The sequence below is a fragment of the Lonchura striata genome, chromosome 15 (genome assembly GCF_046129695.1).
Source record: "Lonchura striata isolate bLonStr1 chromosome 15, bLonStr1.mat, whole genome shotgun sequence".
NCBI lineage: Eukaryota > Metazoa > Chordata > Aves > Passeriformes > Estrildidae > Lonchura > Lonchura striata.
Window position 1 is genome coordinate 16,885,509 of NC_134617.1, and position 12,260 is coordinate 16,897,768.

A 12,260-nucleotide genomic window follows, 5' to 3' on the forward strand; every position below is an offset into this window, starting at 1 on the left:
AACTGGCACCTCAGACAAAACATGGTCGTGGCAAAGTGCCATAACCAGCCCAAGTGGGCCGTGGGCAGGGACTGCACTGCCTACAGCAGGATGGGCGAGCAGGAGCTGCATCTGCATGGGGCTGGCTCCTGCCTGCCCCTCAAACACTGCCCCAGCTCCTTGGGATGAGACCAGGATTGAGCCTGTGCTGCCCACATTCCCTGAGGAGCTGCCTCAGATCTGTTTCAAGACACCTGTGAAGTCCTCACCCCGCTGCAGTCAAAAACTGAACTCCTGTTGCCTTCAAAGTTGGGATGGTTTCCCACTGAGCCTGTATCTCCCATCCCCTCCTCCTCAGATCCTGCTCCTGGACCTTTAGATGTCCTTCTCTTTTAACTTGATTTGTGCAGTATGAAGCTATATTTGGGTTGGAATAAGCTGTGTTTGCCCCTTAACATCATTTGCTGAGCAATTTGGAGCTGGGTTTTGCATCACTTGTCAAGCAGCTGTGTCCCGTGGCAGTGCTGTGTCGGGTGTGCTTTCTCAGGAGCTGCTCTAGAGCAGGAGTCTCTGAAGGCACCTATGTCCTCTGGGCTTTTTTCTTCTAGATTTTAGGTTTGCTCCAACTTGGAAAAAAATAAAAACATTTCACTCCCTGGAGGGGCATAAAGTTCTGCCCTAGCTCTATGGGCTGTGGGAGTCTGGGGGATCTGTTCCAAGGGCAGTCCTAACCCTGCCTGGTTTCCAGCTTAACTGATCAAAATCCCAGTGGAGCTTACCAGTTTTGACAAATCACTAACTCTTACCAGAAAACTGTTTAGCTCTGAATTTTCCTGCCTCCTGGCAATGTATCTAGACTGTAGGAAACAACTAAGAAATGCATTCTCCCTTATTCCTTGGGCCACAAAGACAACTGTGCACAAGCCAGGGATGCTGGGCTACCTCTGAGGAAATACAGCTTGTCCCTCTGGCATTATTCTGAATTTACATAGTGTCCCTGAAATCAGAACCTCAAACATTATCCTTAATTATCATTAAGTTCTCTGCTTTCGCTTGGCTTCACAAAATTCTGATAATTCCAGCCTTCCCCCATCCCTCCAGCTTTAATTTGCAGCCCATCACAGCGCTGGTTAAGGGAATCAATCTCCAAGTTCATTACCTCAAGCTCTTTCCCGATATGTTCTCCTGTATTTTGGATAGATTGTGGTGTTCTTCCTTCAGATCTTTATTTTTCTCTGCTGTGGCTGATTGAGACAAATTACCCCGGGTGAGGAACACGAGGCCAATGCACAGAACATCCCAGTGCTGGCTCCAGTGGGTGCAGACTGGCCCCAACAGAGAAATGTTGGTCACTCAGGAGTCTGGTGGTGACATCCATTAGATCTCAGAATGCTTTGGGTTGGAAGGGACCTGAAACTCAACTTGTTCCACCCCCTGCCATGGCAGGGACACCTTCCACTGTCCCAGGCTGCTCCAAGCCCTGGGACACTGCCAGGGATCCAGGGGCAGCCACAGCTGCTCTGGGCACCCCGTGACAGGGCCTGCCCAGCTCACAGGGAACAATTCCTAATTCCCAATATCCCACCCATCCCTGCCCTCTGGCAGTGGGAGCCATTCCCTGTGTCCTGTCCCTCCATCCCTTGTCCCCAGTCCCTCTCCAGCTCTCCTGGAGCCCCTTCAGGCCCTGGCAGGGCTCTGAGCTCTCCCTGGAGCCTTCTCTCCCCCAACATCACAGAGTTTCTCATTGTACTTCCTTGAGGAAGCTGTGCAGCTGTGAGGCAGGGTGTGCCCAGGGGGAGTGCCACGGCCTCGGGAGATGGGAGGATGGGCAATGCCAGGAGAATGGGGCACAGCTCCTCATTCCCTGTGTCCCTCAGAGCACAGCGAGGGCAGCCTGGTGCAGTACAGAGCTGTAGGTGCACGGCAGGAGGGGCTGTGTCTGGCCAGTCCTTCTGCCTGGCGCTGGCCATAAATCACCTTCTGACACTCCCTGTAAAGGCTGAGGCTTTTCTTAGTGCCTCAGTGTCCTCGGTGGGCACTAGTGCTGCACAAGGCTCTGCCTGCACTCAGAGCAGCTCTTCAGGAACTCCAGGTGTCAGCTGTTCAGAGGGGTTGTGTTTATTAAGGCTCAGACCAGTTGTTTGGGCACGACATTTGACTGTACCTGTCCCCACCCTGGGAATCTTGTTGCTCCTTATGCCACAGCAGCTCCATCCTGCCCAGGAGGTGCCAGTGGGTCCTGGTGCTGCTGCCCTGTGGGTGTTGGTTGGATTTTCCTGCTGACAGCCAGGCTCACTGCTGGAATAATGGCTTTTTATCAGTCATTTGGCTTGTCCTGGGGACAGGAGCACCTCATGTACCACAGCTGTGGCAGCAGGTGAGGGATGAACCCATGGGTCACGTTCAACACCAGTGAAAACTGTCCGTAACCACAAACAATTATTTCTTTAAGGTGTGTTGGTCTTCCACTAGAAAAAGAAGGAAAAACGTTTTAAGGGCTTGAAACATGAAGTCTCAAGTGAAGTATTTGTTTTAACACCACCCCCTTATCCCTGTTCCCTTCAAACAAAGTGAGCTTTCATAACCTTGTTTGGCCACAGTCTGGGTGGCCTTGAGGGCAGCAATAGCTGTCATTTTTGGGGCAGAAAGAGAAAAAATTAGCCAATATGTGCTGGAGAAATTGGTGCTGTTCTTCTTCTCAATGTTTGATCCTGTTTCCCTGAGGACAAAGACCAGAACAAGGCAGAACAGGGGAAGGAGCAGCATCCTTGCAGCCTGAAGAGCCCCTGTTCCCCCTCCTCACGAGGTGACAGCAACAGCAGCCTCTTCTCCTGGGGCTCCACACACCCAGGAAGGCTTTAGGAAACATTTGGGTACCCCCAGTACAGACCTCTGCCCTCGGTGCCGTCTCTCCATCCATGAGGGACAACATCACTCCCCGGTCGGCCTCTGCTGAAATGTGGAAATTTGGACAAACCAGTAATTTTTCTGCAGAGTGCAAAGTCCCAGTGGACCAACCACAAAACCTGCAGTAAAGGACACATCCTTCTGGCCCTCTTATTTGTGTCTGCAGTGTCCCTGGCTCTCATTAGCAGGGATTTATTCCTGCAGATCCAGCGGCATGCCTGCCTGGGCTGGGAGCATCCTGTGCTGCCCCTGTCTTTCGCAGTGGCTCTATTGGCTCTGCCTGTCCTGGCACCCCTGCCCTCCAGGGAGCTGCCTCCCAGCTGGGCAAGAAATCAGATTTGCAGTCCGATCCCTGTTCCCTGTTTAATTTGGATGCAGGAAAAGCAGGACAACAAGCCACACTTCCGCAGTAGCTGCGCTGGGCGTGACAGTGCCCACGGCCTCTCCTGCCCCTGGCACTGCCATTCCCGGCTTTCCTGAGGGGTTCTTTCCCTGCAGAGGAGCTGCAGACACCGGCAGGTCCCGTCCTCGGGCCCATCCGTGCCATGGCTCTGCACAGGTGCCCGGTGCCCAAGGTTATTGCCGGAGGCTGCCGGGCATTGGTTTGCTTTGCTCCATCCTGCTGTTGACTTGGCAGGAGCAGTGTGTGCAGGGACCTGCATACAGATGTCCCCGTGCGGCTGGCAGCTGAATCACGCCTCTCCTCCTATTTTTTCTTCAAACGCGGCCCCCGCTGACATTGAATTAAGGGCTTTTATTATCACTCGTGCAGGGATTTTTCTTTGCCCGTGCCTGTGCAGCCACGGCCAAGCGCCGCCATCCCGGCTGCCCCGCTATTAATAGCTGCTTTTACCTTTCATGTGTGAGGCCCAGCACTTTTATTGCAGCTCTTTGGATGCACTTCAGGTGTTTCCAATTCTCCCAGCAATGTCTTCTCCTCGTTGAAATTCTTCCTGCCTATTTTTACTTCTTTTTATCTCAAATCCTTTTTTCCCCCTCCCAGAAATGATCCTGCCAGAGGATGATTTTGTTGGTTGTACTGCTCTTGCATTTTAGACTTCTCAAGGACTAATGAACTTTATTAGATTATAATGAACTTATTACTCAGTGCTGCTGACCCGCTTTCGAAAGAACTTGAATTATTATTTGGAACAGGCCTGTTGAGGGATTGTATTTTTTTTTTTTTTTTTTTTTTTTTTTTTTTTTTTTTGCAGAGCAGTGTGGGTATATTAACTAATCAGAGCCACATTTTTTTGCTTTACATTAATTATCTAAGATTCACGTGAAATAGAGCTGGTGTTCAACGATGGAGAGCCAGGGAGTGGGGATGGGGATGCTTCATCTTCCAAGTGGGTTGGAGGAGCTGTTCTATGATGGATTATTGGGTTCCCATGTCTTGTCTCCCTCCAGAGCATCATTCTCTGTCCTGTCCTTTAGTCTCATTCTCTCCAGTCCTTGGGCTCCTGCTCCCACCCTCACAGCCAAGGGATGCTCTAGGTGAAAGCCCAGTGGATCTTGCACCCTCGTGCTGACTCTGAGAGTGCTTTAATGTCCATTGGATTTGGGGTGTTCCCTGCTGAGCTCGAGGATGGGTGGGTGAGTGTGGCTCTGGAGGAGGAGTGGGCAGTGGGCAGGAATGGATGGGCAGGAATGTTGTGATGAAGCTCCAGGGAGAGCTCAGAGCCCCTGCCAGGGCCTAAAGGGGCTCCAGGAGAGCTGGAGGGGGACTGGGTACAAGGGATGGAGGGACAGGACACAGGGAATGGCTCCCACTGCCAGAGGGCAGGGATGGATGGGATATTGGGAATTAGGAATTGTTCCTTTTGAGGGAACACAGGGTGCCCAGAGCAACTGTAGCTGCCTCTGGGTCCCTGGAAGTGTCCAAGGCCAAGTTGGACAGGGCTTGGAGCAGCCTGGGACAGTGGAAGGTGTCCCTGCCACAGCAGGGGTGGGATGGGATGGGCTTTAAGGTCCCTTCCCACCCAAAGCATTCTGTGACAAACTAAGAGCTGCCATTTGGTGACTTCCAGCAATGCTACGTCCATCAGTGGCAGTGCCGGTGCTGTTAAATCCCATTTATGGAGAGCTGGAGCATGAGCTCCCACGGCTGCAGCTTTGACCTTTCTGTGGTGTGGCTCTGTTGAGCACCTTTTCCTCCCTCCCAGCCCTCTTCTCTTGCTGGTTGGGTTTCGGTTCCAGATTTCCCCCTGGTGCCGTGGGGCTCCCTGTGTGACTCCTCACAGCGCTGCCGTGGCCGGGGATGGGGCAGCGTTTCCTCAGCCCTGCTGGGGCTCCGGGCTGGGAGCAGGATGTGTGTGCACTGAATGGATGAGTCAGGCGTCGCCAGGGCACCAGTTCACTGCAAATCAATTTTCACCTGCCTGCAGCCTGCGCTGCCGGCTCGGAGGAGAAGAGGGAGCGTGCAGGGGAGCCAGGGCTGAGGGAACAGCCTCCCTCCACAGCACTTGGTGCTGGGCTGCAGCCCTGCATGGGGAGGCAGGAAAGGAGGACAGCCAGAGGGAGGGAGGGAGGGAAAAGAGCTGCTGGCATGAATCCCCAGTCACTGAGCTGCAGGAGAAAAGTATGGTCAGGAAAGAACAAATGCTCCTTACTGCATCACATCAGGGTGAGATCCCATGGGAAAGGCAGGAAAGGTGCCCAAAATGTGCCCTCTCTGGAGGACTTGGCTGGTGGGCAACAGCTGAGATTGCTTGATGTCCCCCATGAGCCCACAGGTGGTCCTAAAAATGTCATTGAGTGAAGGTACTGCCCCAGGAGGGGGCTGTGGGACACACACCTGCTGCACAGCATCTCCATGGAAGCACCTTCTCACCCCATGGCATTGACACTTGTGGGGCTGGGGACAGCATCTGTGGGACACTGGAGACGTGTGGGCAAGCAGGGGGTGAGAGATGCTGCCAGGAGCAGGGGACACGTGCAGCCCTTCCCTCCCTTTCCCCTGCCTTGCTCCTGTGCACAAAGCCACCCCTTTCTGGGAAAGCAGCAAAGGCTGCTGTGGAGTGGCACAGCCCATGGGACATGTGGGACACGTGGGACACATGGGGCAAAGCCAGCTGGAGCCCAGGAGCATGGAAAGAAGGATCAATCACCCTGACTTCGGGATTCAGGCACTCTTGGGATGAGGACAGGCTCTTGGCACCTCTGCCTCCCCCCATGAATGTGGATGCAGGAGCAGTTCTCTCCCAGAAGTGCCCCCATGTTGTGCTGCTGCCCTGGGAGATGCAGAGCTGTGACACGGGGTGGGTGCAGGGCTGGCCGTGGGGTCACAGCAGAGGGGATGAAGTCCAGCTCTTGGCAGACAGGAGCTGCTGCAGGGCAGTGGTGACAGGAGGTTCTTGTGCTGTATGGGGAGGCAGCCCCTGCAAACCTGCCCTGTCCCAGTCTGTGTTGAGGCTCAGGGTGGACACCAGGCTGCTCTGGGTGGGGTCCACTGTGACTCTTCACTGCCTCGGACCCGTCGAGCTGAGGTGCCCTCCCTGACAAATTCTGCTTTCCTTCCCCTCTAGCAAGCTTTGCTGGGGACCCCACTGAGTCTGGGGGTCATAAATCCAAGGAATGAGATTTTTGTTTTTCATTTAGCTGCTAAAGTTAGAACAAGATGATCAAAAAGCCCCCTGTGGGCACCAGCTGAGAACTGTTGGGAGGGTCTCACCCCTCCTCTTGGCAAAGACAACTCAGGACATTGCAATGTTGCTCTGGCAGGGTGTTTTTGGGAACTGCAGGGGTAGAAGACTTGTGAGGAGTGTGAGCAGGGTCCCTGGCAGTGTCTGTGCCCGCAGCAGCCCTGAGCTGGTCCCTGGGCTGCCGGGTTTGGATCAGCCGAGGCACGATGCAATAAACAGCTCTGGCAATCCCTGCCAGCCCCGCGCAGATAACAGTGACCTTTTCTTCTGCAATTATCTCTTCTCATAAAAACTGCATGCTGACTTTAATAAAACAGAGAAGGGAACTGATGGTTTCATATTTGCTGCCATACAGGAGCCTAATCTGTGCTTCGAAACCCAGGGAGAGCTGGGACCCTCTTGGCACTGGGGGGAGCGACACTGCCCCAGCCCTGCTGTGCAGAGTGAGTGTGGGAATCCAGGGCTTCCCTCTGGCTGCCCTGGGACCCTGGCAGGGGTCAGGAACCCCCTGGACAGAGCCCCCAGAGACACTGGCTGTGATCTCTGTCCATGGAAAAGAGTTTTCAATCTTACAGGATGAATTACCAGCTCTGAGGGTTTGATATAAGTAATAATTAAGTGTGGCACAGGTGCAAAAGAAAAATTTTAGGATTCTAGATGAGGGGTCCAAAGGGAACAAGATGGAGGAAATTGGGTGTGCCTTGTCCTTTTTCTCCTTCTTCATGCCCTCCATGTTTCACTGTGGTGTTGGCATTTTTCTGTTGGTTCAGGCTGGGGACACACTGTCCAACGTGGGTGACAGATATTGGCACGTTCTTGTAAATCCAGCCCAGGGAGTTTCTGGTATTTAATGTTTGTAGCATCCCACTGAGGGCAGAGCCCCACACGCTGCCCTGCAGGACAGAGCTGGGCAGGGCAGCAGAACATGTGAGAGATAAACAGAATAAACAACCTTGGAACCAGCACAGACCAATTATGGCTTCTGCTTTGGCAGCGGGGCTGACAGACAGAGACTTTCTACAATCTCAGAATCATCAATACCTCAGATTCCGACAGGTGAGGTGGTGCTGCCATCCCACACCCTACTGCTTATCCGGGTGTGGGGAGATGGGAGCTGGGCTGGTGGTTCCAGCAGCCTCTACACACAGCAGAAACATTCTTTGTTTCAATCCAAGATGTGGTTTGGCCATCCCTTGACTCCAGGAGCGGGGATACAAGAGCCCGAGAGGCTTTAATGGCACTGTCAGTAGGTCTGCTCAGAGAGGCGAGGCAGTGGGAAGGAGCTCCTGGGATGTCCGTGTGCCTGCCCTGACTCCCAGCACGCCACGTTGGTGCTGTGTTCCCGGCCTGTGCCCTGGTGCCAGACCCTCCCGGGGTGGCTGCGGAGCTGCCCAGGCAGCTGATGAGCCCCGAACTGGAGATCTACGTGACCCCGGCTGTAAAGTGAAGGGGAAGAATTAGCACTAAGCCACTCAGAAATTATGGGGCATCATAAAAGCAGCCCCCCCCGCGCTGCTGCCGAGCTCCGGGCAGGGGAGGATGCTGCCGGGGAGGGATGCCGCCTCCTCCCAGCTGCGAGCTGCTGGAGAAGGATTTGTGGCCAAACCGGTGGCTGTCAGAGGGAGGGGGATTCAGCTCTGGAGCACAGAGAAGGAGCAGAGGAAGGGGCCGGGCTGCGGGACGGCGCCATCCACAACGCGGCTGCTCCTGTTGCCCCTCCGCAGGGAGCAGCTCTCACTCACAGCGTGTCCTGCTTACCCCCCGATCCCAGACCTGCTCTGTTACTGAAGCTGAGACCTCTGCCCGCTGTGAGTGAGCTCGTCAGACACACTGGTTAATGTTGGGTTGCACTGGACAAGGTCTGGATCTGACATTGGAACAATTTTTTCACAGAGGATCATTGAACAGGCATTGAACAGGCTGCCCAGGGCAGCAGTGGAGCCACTACCCCTGAGTGGGTATGGCACTGGGGGACATGGTTTAGTGGTGACCAGACAGTGCTGGGGGAATAGTGGGACATGGTGGCCCTAGAGGGCTGTTTGAACTTCCATGATCCTGTGATCACCTGTGGAGCCAACAGCTTTCTCTTCCTTTCTCTCCATGAGTGTCTTGGCTGTGATCACCTGTGCAGGGGACACTGGGGTCCGGCCCATGGCCAGCAGTGCTGGGCTGACATCTGCACAAGGACTTCTTGAAAACTGCCATGACCTTGTCCCAGGAAGGGGCAGGCAGCAGAGCCAACCTCTGAGCAGGAGGAGCCCCACGCTGCTGGATGTGCACTTACAGCTGGAGATCGCTGGCAATTATGATAATGGCTGGGATATCCAAAGCTGACATCTTCCTCCAGGATGATGAATATGCTGTCTGAGTCCTGTTCATTTTTAATTCCAAACTCCAACGCCGGCTAATCCCGGGCTCCGGGTGCTCAATGCTAATGAGCGGAGCGGTGCCTGACTCCCATACTTAAGAGCAAAGCAACTCCCAGGATCAAGGGGGTTAAGTATTGAAATTGTCTCATACATTAAATAATTAGTAGACAAACAGACTGACTTCTCAAGCCATCACCAGCCCCATCTGTTCTCTGTGTGTTTGCTCCCTCTCTTTGCTTGATCAGATAATTGGGGAGGGCTTCACCGAGAGGCACTCGCCTCGATTTGGGTCTTTGTGGTGTGTCAGGAGGGAAATGTGGTACTGAGGCTCTGACTGAGGCTGGCTGTGAAGCTGGAGTCACTCTGCACGTGGGTGACACCAGGGATGGCTGGGGTGAGCTTTTGGGTTTGGGCTGAGGTGAGAGACAGGTAAATGATACAAGGGATGTGGCTGGGCTCAGTCTGACTCTTGCTGAAAGGAGATGTGAGCCCAAAACTCTGCGTATGGGCACTCCTGTGCATGGGTGTGTCTGGAGGGAGACAGTGAGGGCAGAAACAAGGGAGAAATAGTCACAGAATCATGGAACATCCTGAGCTGCAAGGGACCCAGCAGGATCATTGAAATCAGCTCCTGGCCCTGCCCAGACCCCCCAGCAATCCCCCTGTGCATCCCTGGTTCCCAAAGGCTCCTGGAGCTCTGGCAGCCTCGGGCCGTGCCCATTCCCTGGGGAGCCTGGGCAGTGCCAGCACCTCTGGGGGAAGAAACTTCTCCCAAAATCCAGCCTGGCCCTGCCCTGGCCCAGCTCCAGCCATTCCCTGGGTGCTGTCCCTGTCTCAGGAGCAGAGCTTGGTGACTGATGTGCTTCAGCCCAGCACTGAAACAGTGAAACAGAAACTCTGTAGCCCACCCAGAGGGGAATGCTCCAAAAACTCATTTACTGCACTGAAATGTTTTTGTAAATGTTTCAAATAAGTGTTTGAAAGCTTTTATTCTTTTATTTCCTTTTCAGTGCTAATGCTCAAAGGTTTCCTGTAATTGCTTCCCTGTTTTTACTGCTCTGTGGCTTTTGTGAAATATTTTTGTTTTAACTACAATATTGATTTAGATACAATGCTAAGAAGACCCCTGAAAAAAGGTAAATGAAAAGCAATTACTAGAGAGTGCTTTAATGGAAAGGAGCCTCACATGGGGAATCGGCCCAGACCTCGGCAGTTATTGTTATTTATAGGGCCCTGGGAAGGAGCACTTGGCCGGGCTGGCATGTAGAGTTATGGATGGGCAAGGATGGTTCCATCAATAACACAGCCAGGCCTGTGCCCAGCGCTGCCGGCAGGGCCTGCTGTGGTCTGGCCAGGTCCAGGATGGAGAAGGGTGTCCCTCCTCCCCCTCTGCACACCTGGAGCAGCACTCCCACCCCAAACCAGCCCAAGGACTTGGTGAAGCCTTGGCTTTGGCAGAGCATGGAGGGTGCCAGCCTGTGGGAGGCCAGGAAGGGGCCTCTGAGGGCAGAGCACCCAGGTTAGTCCTGCCCAAGGGGATTTGGGCATGAGGCCACTCCAGGCTTCTTTTGTGGTGTGCTCTGTTCTGGGTTTTTATTTGAAAGGCTCTCCCGGAAGGCTGTTACCATGACAGATCCCTGTTCAGCTGGAATGTTGTGAGGGTTATGTGGGCTGGGGAAGAAAGGCAGGCACTGGGAGAGGAGGGGAATGTTATTTTGTCAGGGCGATAAAAGAACTGAACCCCAGGTGTGCCATAAAGAGAAAGTTGACTTTTACCTAAAACACACCAGACATATTGCTGGAAAATCTCGATTAAGGATTTTAAAAGGTGAAAACCTTTCATCCAATTGACTCCTGAGGAAGTTCCTTGACAGTGAGTAGATAAATAGAGGCTTTTGCCCTTAGCTGTTCTAGCATGAAAGGGGAGTCTCAGGAATGCTCACCAGATTAATGAGACAGAGGACTCATAAATATGTCAGAAAAACACAATAGTTGGAGATGAAATAGATGCCTCCTTGGGATGCACATTAATATCCACGAGGCTGGGGGATTTGCCAGGGGCCAGCGTCCCCAGGGAGGGCTGAGCCCTGGCCAGCTGTGCCAGGCAGGGTGCCAGGGCTCATCCTCTGGGCAAGGCTCCACCTCTGCCTGGCCAGGGCAGGCAGAGGAGGTGGCCACGGCCTCAGGGACACGGATGAGTGGTGGGCTTGGCAGTGCCGGGTTAACGGCTGGACTTGATTATTCTAAAGTTCTTTTCCAACCTGAAGGATTCCATGATTCCATGGCCTTTGCTGACCCTCCAGGATGGCAGGGCTCAGCTGTGCCACATTTCCAGTGTGCTGTGCAGCTGGGTTTCACATGTGTTGTAAAAATTCCCTCCTAGGGTGTGTAGATTGGGATGTTCAGGCTTTGCCAAGGGGGGAACGAGTCCAGGCTACAGAAGGAGGAGCAGCAGCTCCCTTGGTGTGTTCCCAAAAGCCAGAGTGGGCAGCAGCACCCACTGTTGTGCTCAGATAGCTCTTGCAAGAGATCTCCCAGAGGTTGGAAAACAGATCTGCTGCAGCTGCTGCAGTGCCCCAGGCATCTCTGCAGAGCCTGGTTGGCTGTGGGGTGCCCTGCTTGAAACTGGGAGTGGTGGAGGGGTGTGGGGTGAAGGGGGAGCAGGGCAGAGTGCCCTCTGTGCTCGTTCAGGGAATGCTCACAAGGAGTTTGCTTTCCCGGACAAAAAGATGGTTTTGTTCTCCTGGCTCTGTCTCTCATGGGAAAACCCTGCCGTGGGTGGGTGATCCCCAAGTGACAACTCCCCTGGGCTGCTCCTGCGAGCCCTGGAGAGCGCTTTGCCCCAGGGGCTGGAGGCTCTGTGTGTTCAGGCTGGGAGAGGGAGGTGAGGAGCTGCCCTGGCCTCCACAGCCCCGGCCATTCCTCGCTGACAGATGCCCACGGGCTTGTTCCAGAGGCAATCCTGCCTGCTGTGTGCAGCCCCCTCCTGCCTCCTCCTCCCCCAGGAGCCACCCCGCACTGGGAGCAGGCAGCAGCAGCCTTAGAAGTTCTAAATCAGGGCTGCTGGGGGAAAAAATCGATCCTAAAATGCTGTGTGTGTGCCATGGCAGGATGTACATGGCTGGTGTACAGCGAGGCAGAGCCAGGAGTGCAGCATCCCAGGGAGCAGCCCCACAGCCAGGGCTGCACCAGGCCCTGCCACGGCCACCCTGGGCTGCAGGAGATGTTTCACAGTGCCAAGGCAGGCTTGGAACAGCAGGATGAGGCTGCCGGTCTGAGGATTGCCAGCATCTCAGCTCCTCTCACTGGTGAGGCGGCTCTGACCTGGTGTTCACCCTCCCGCCAGTCTCTGCATGCTCCA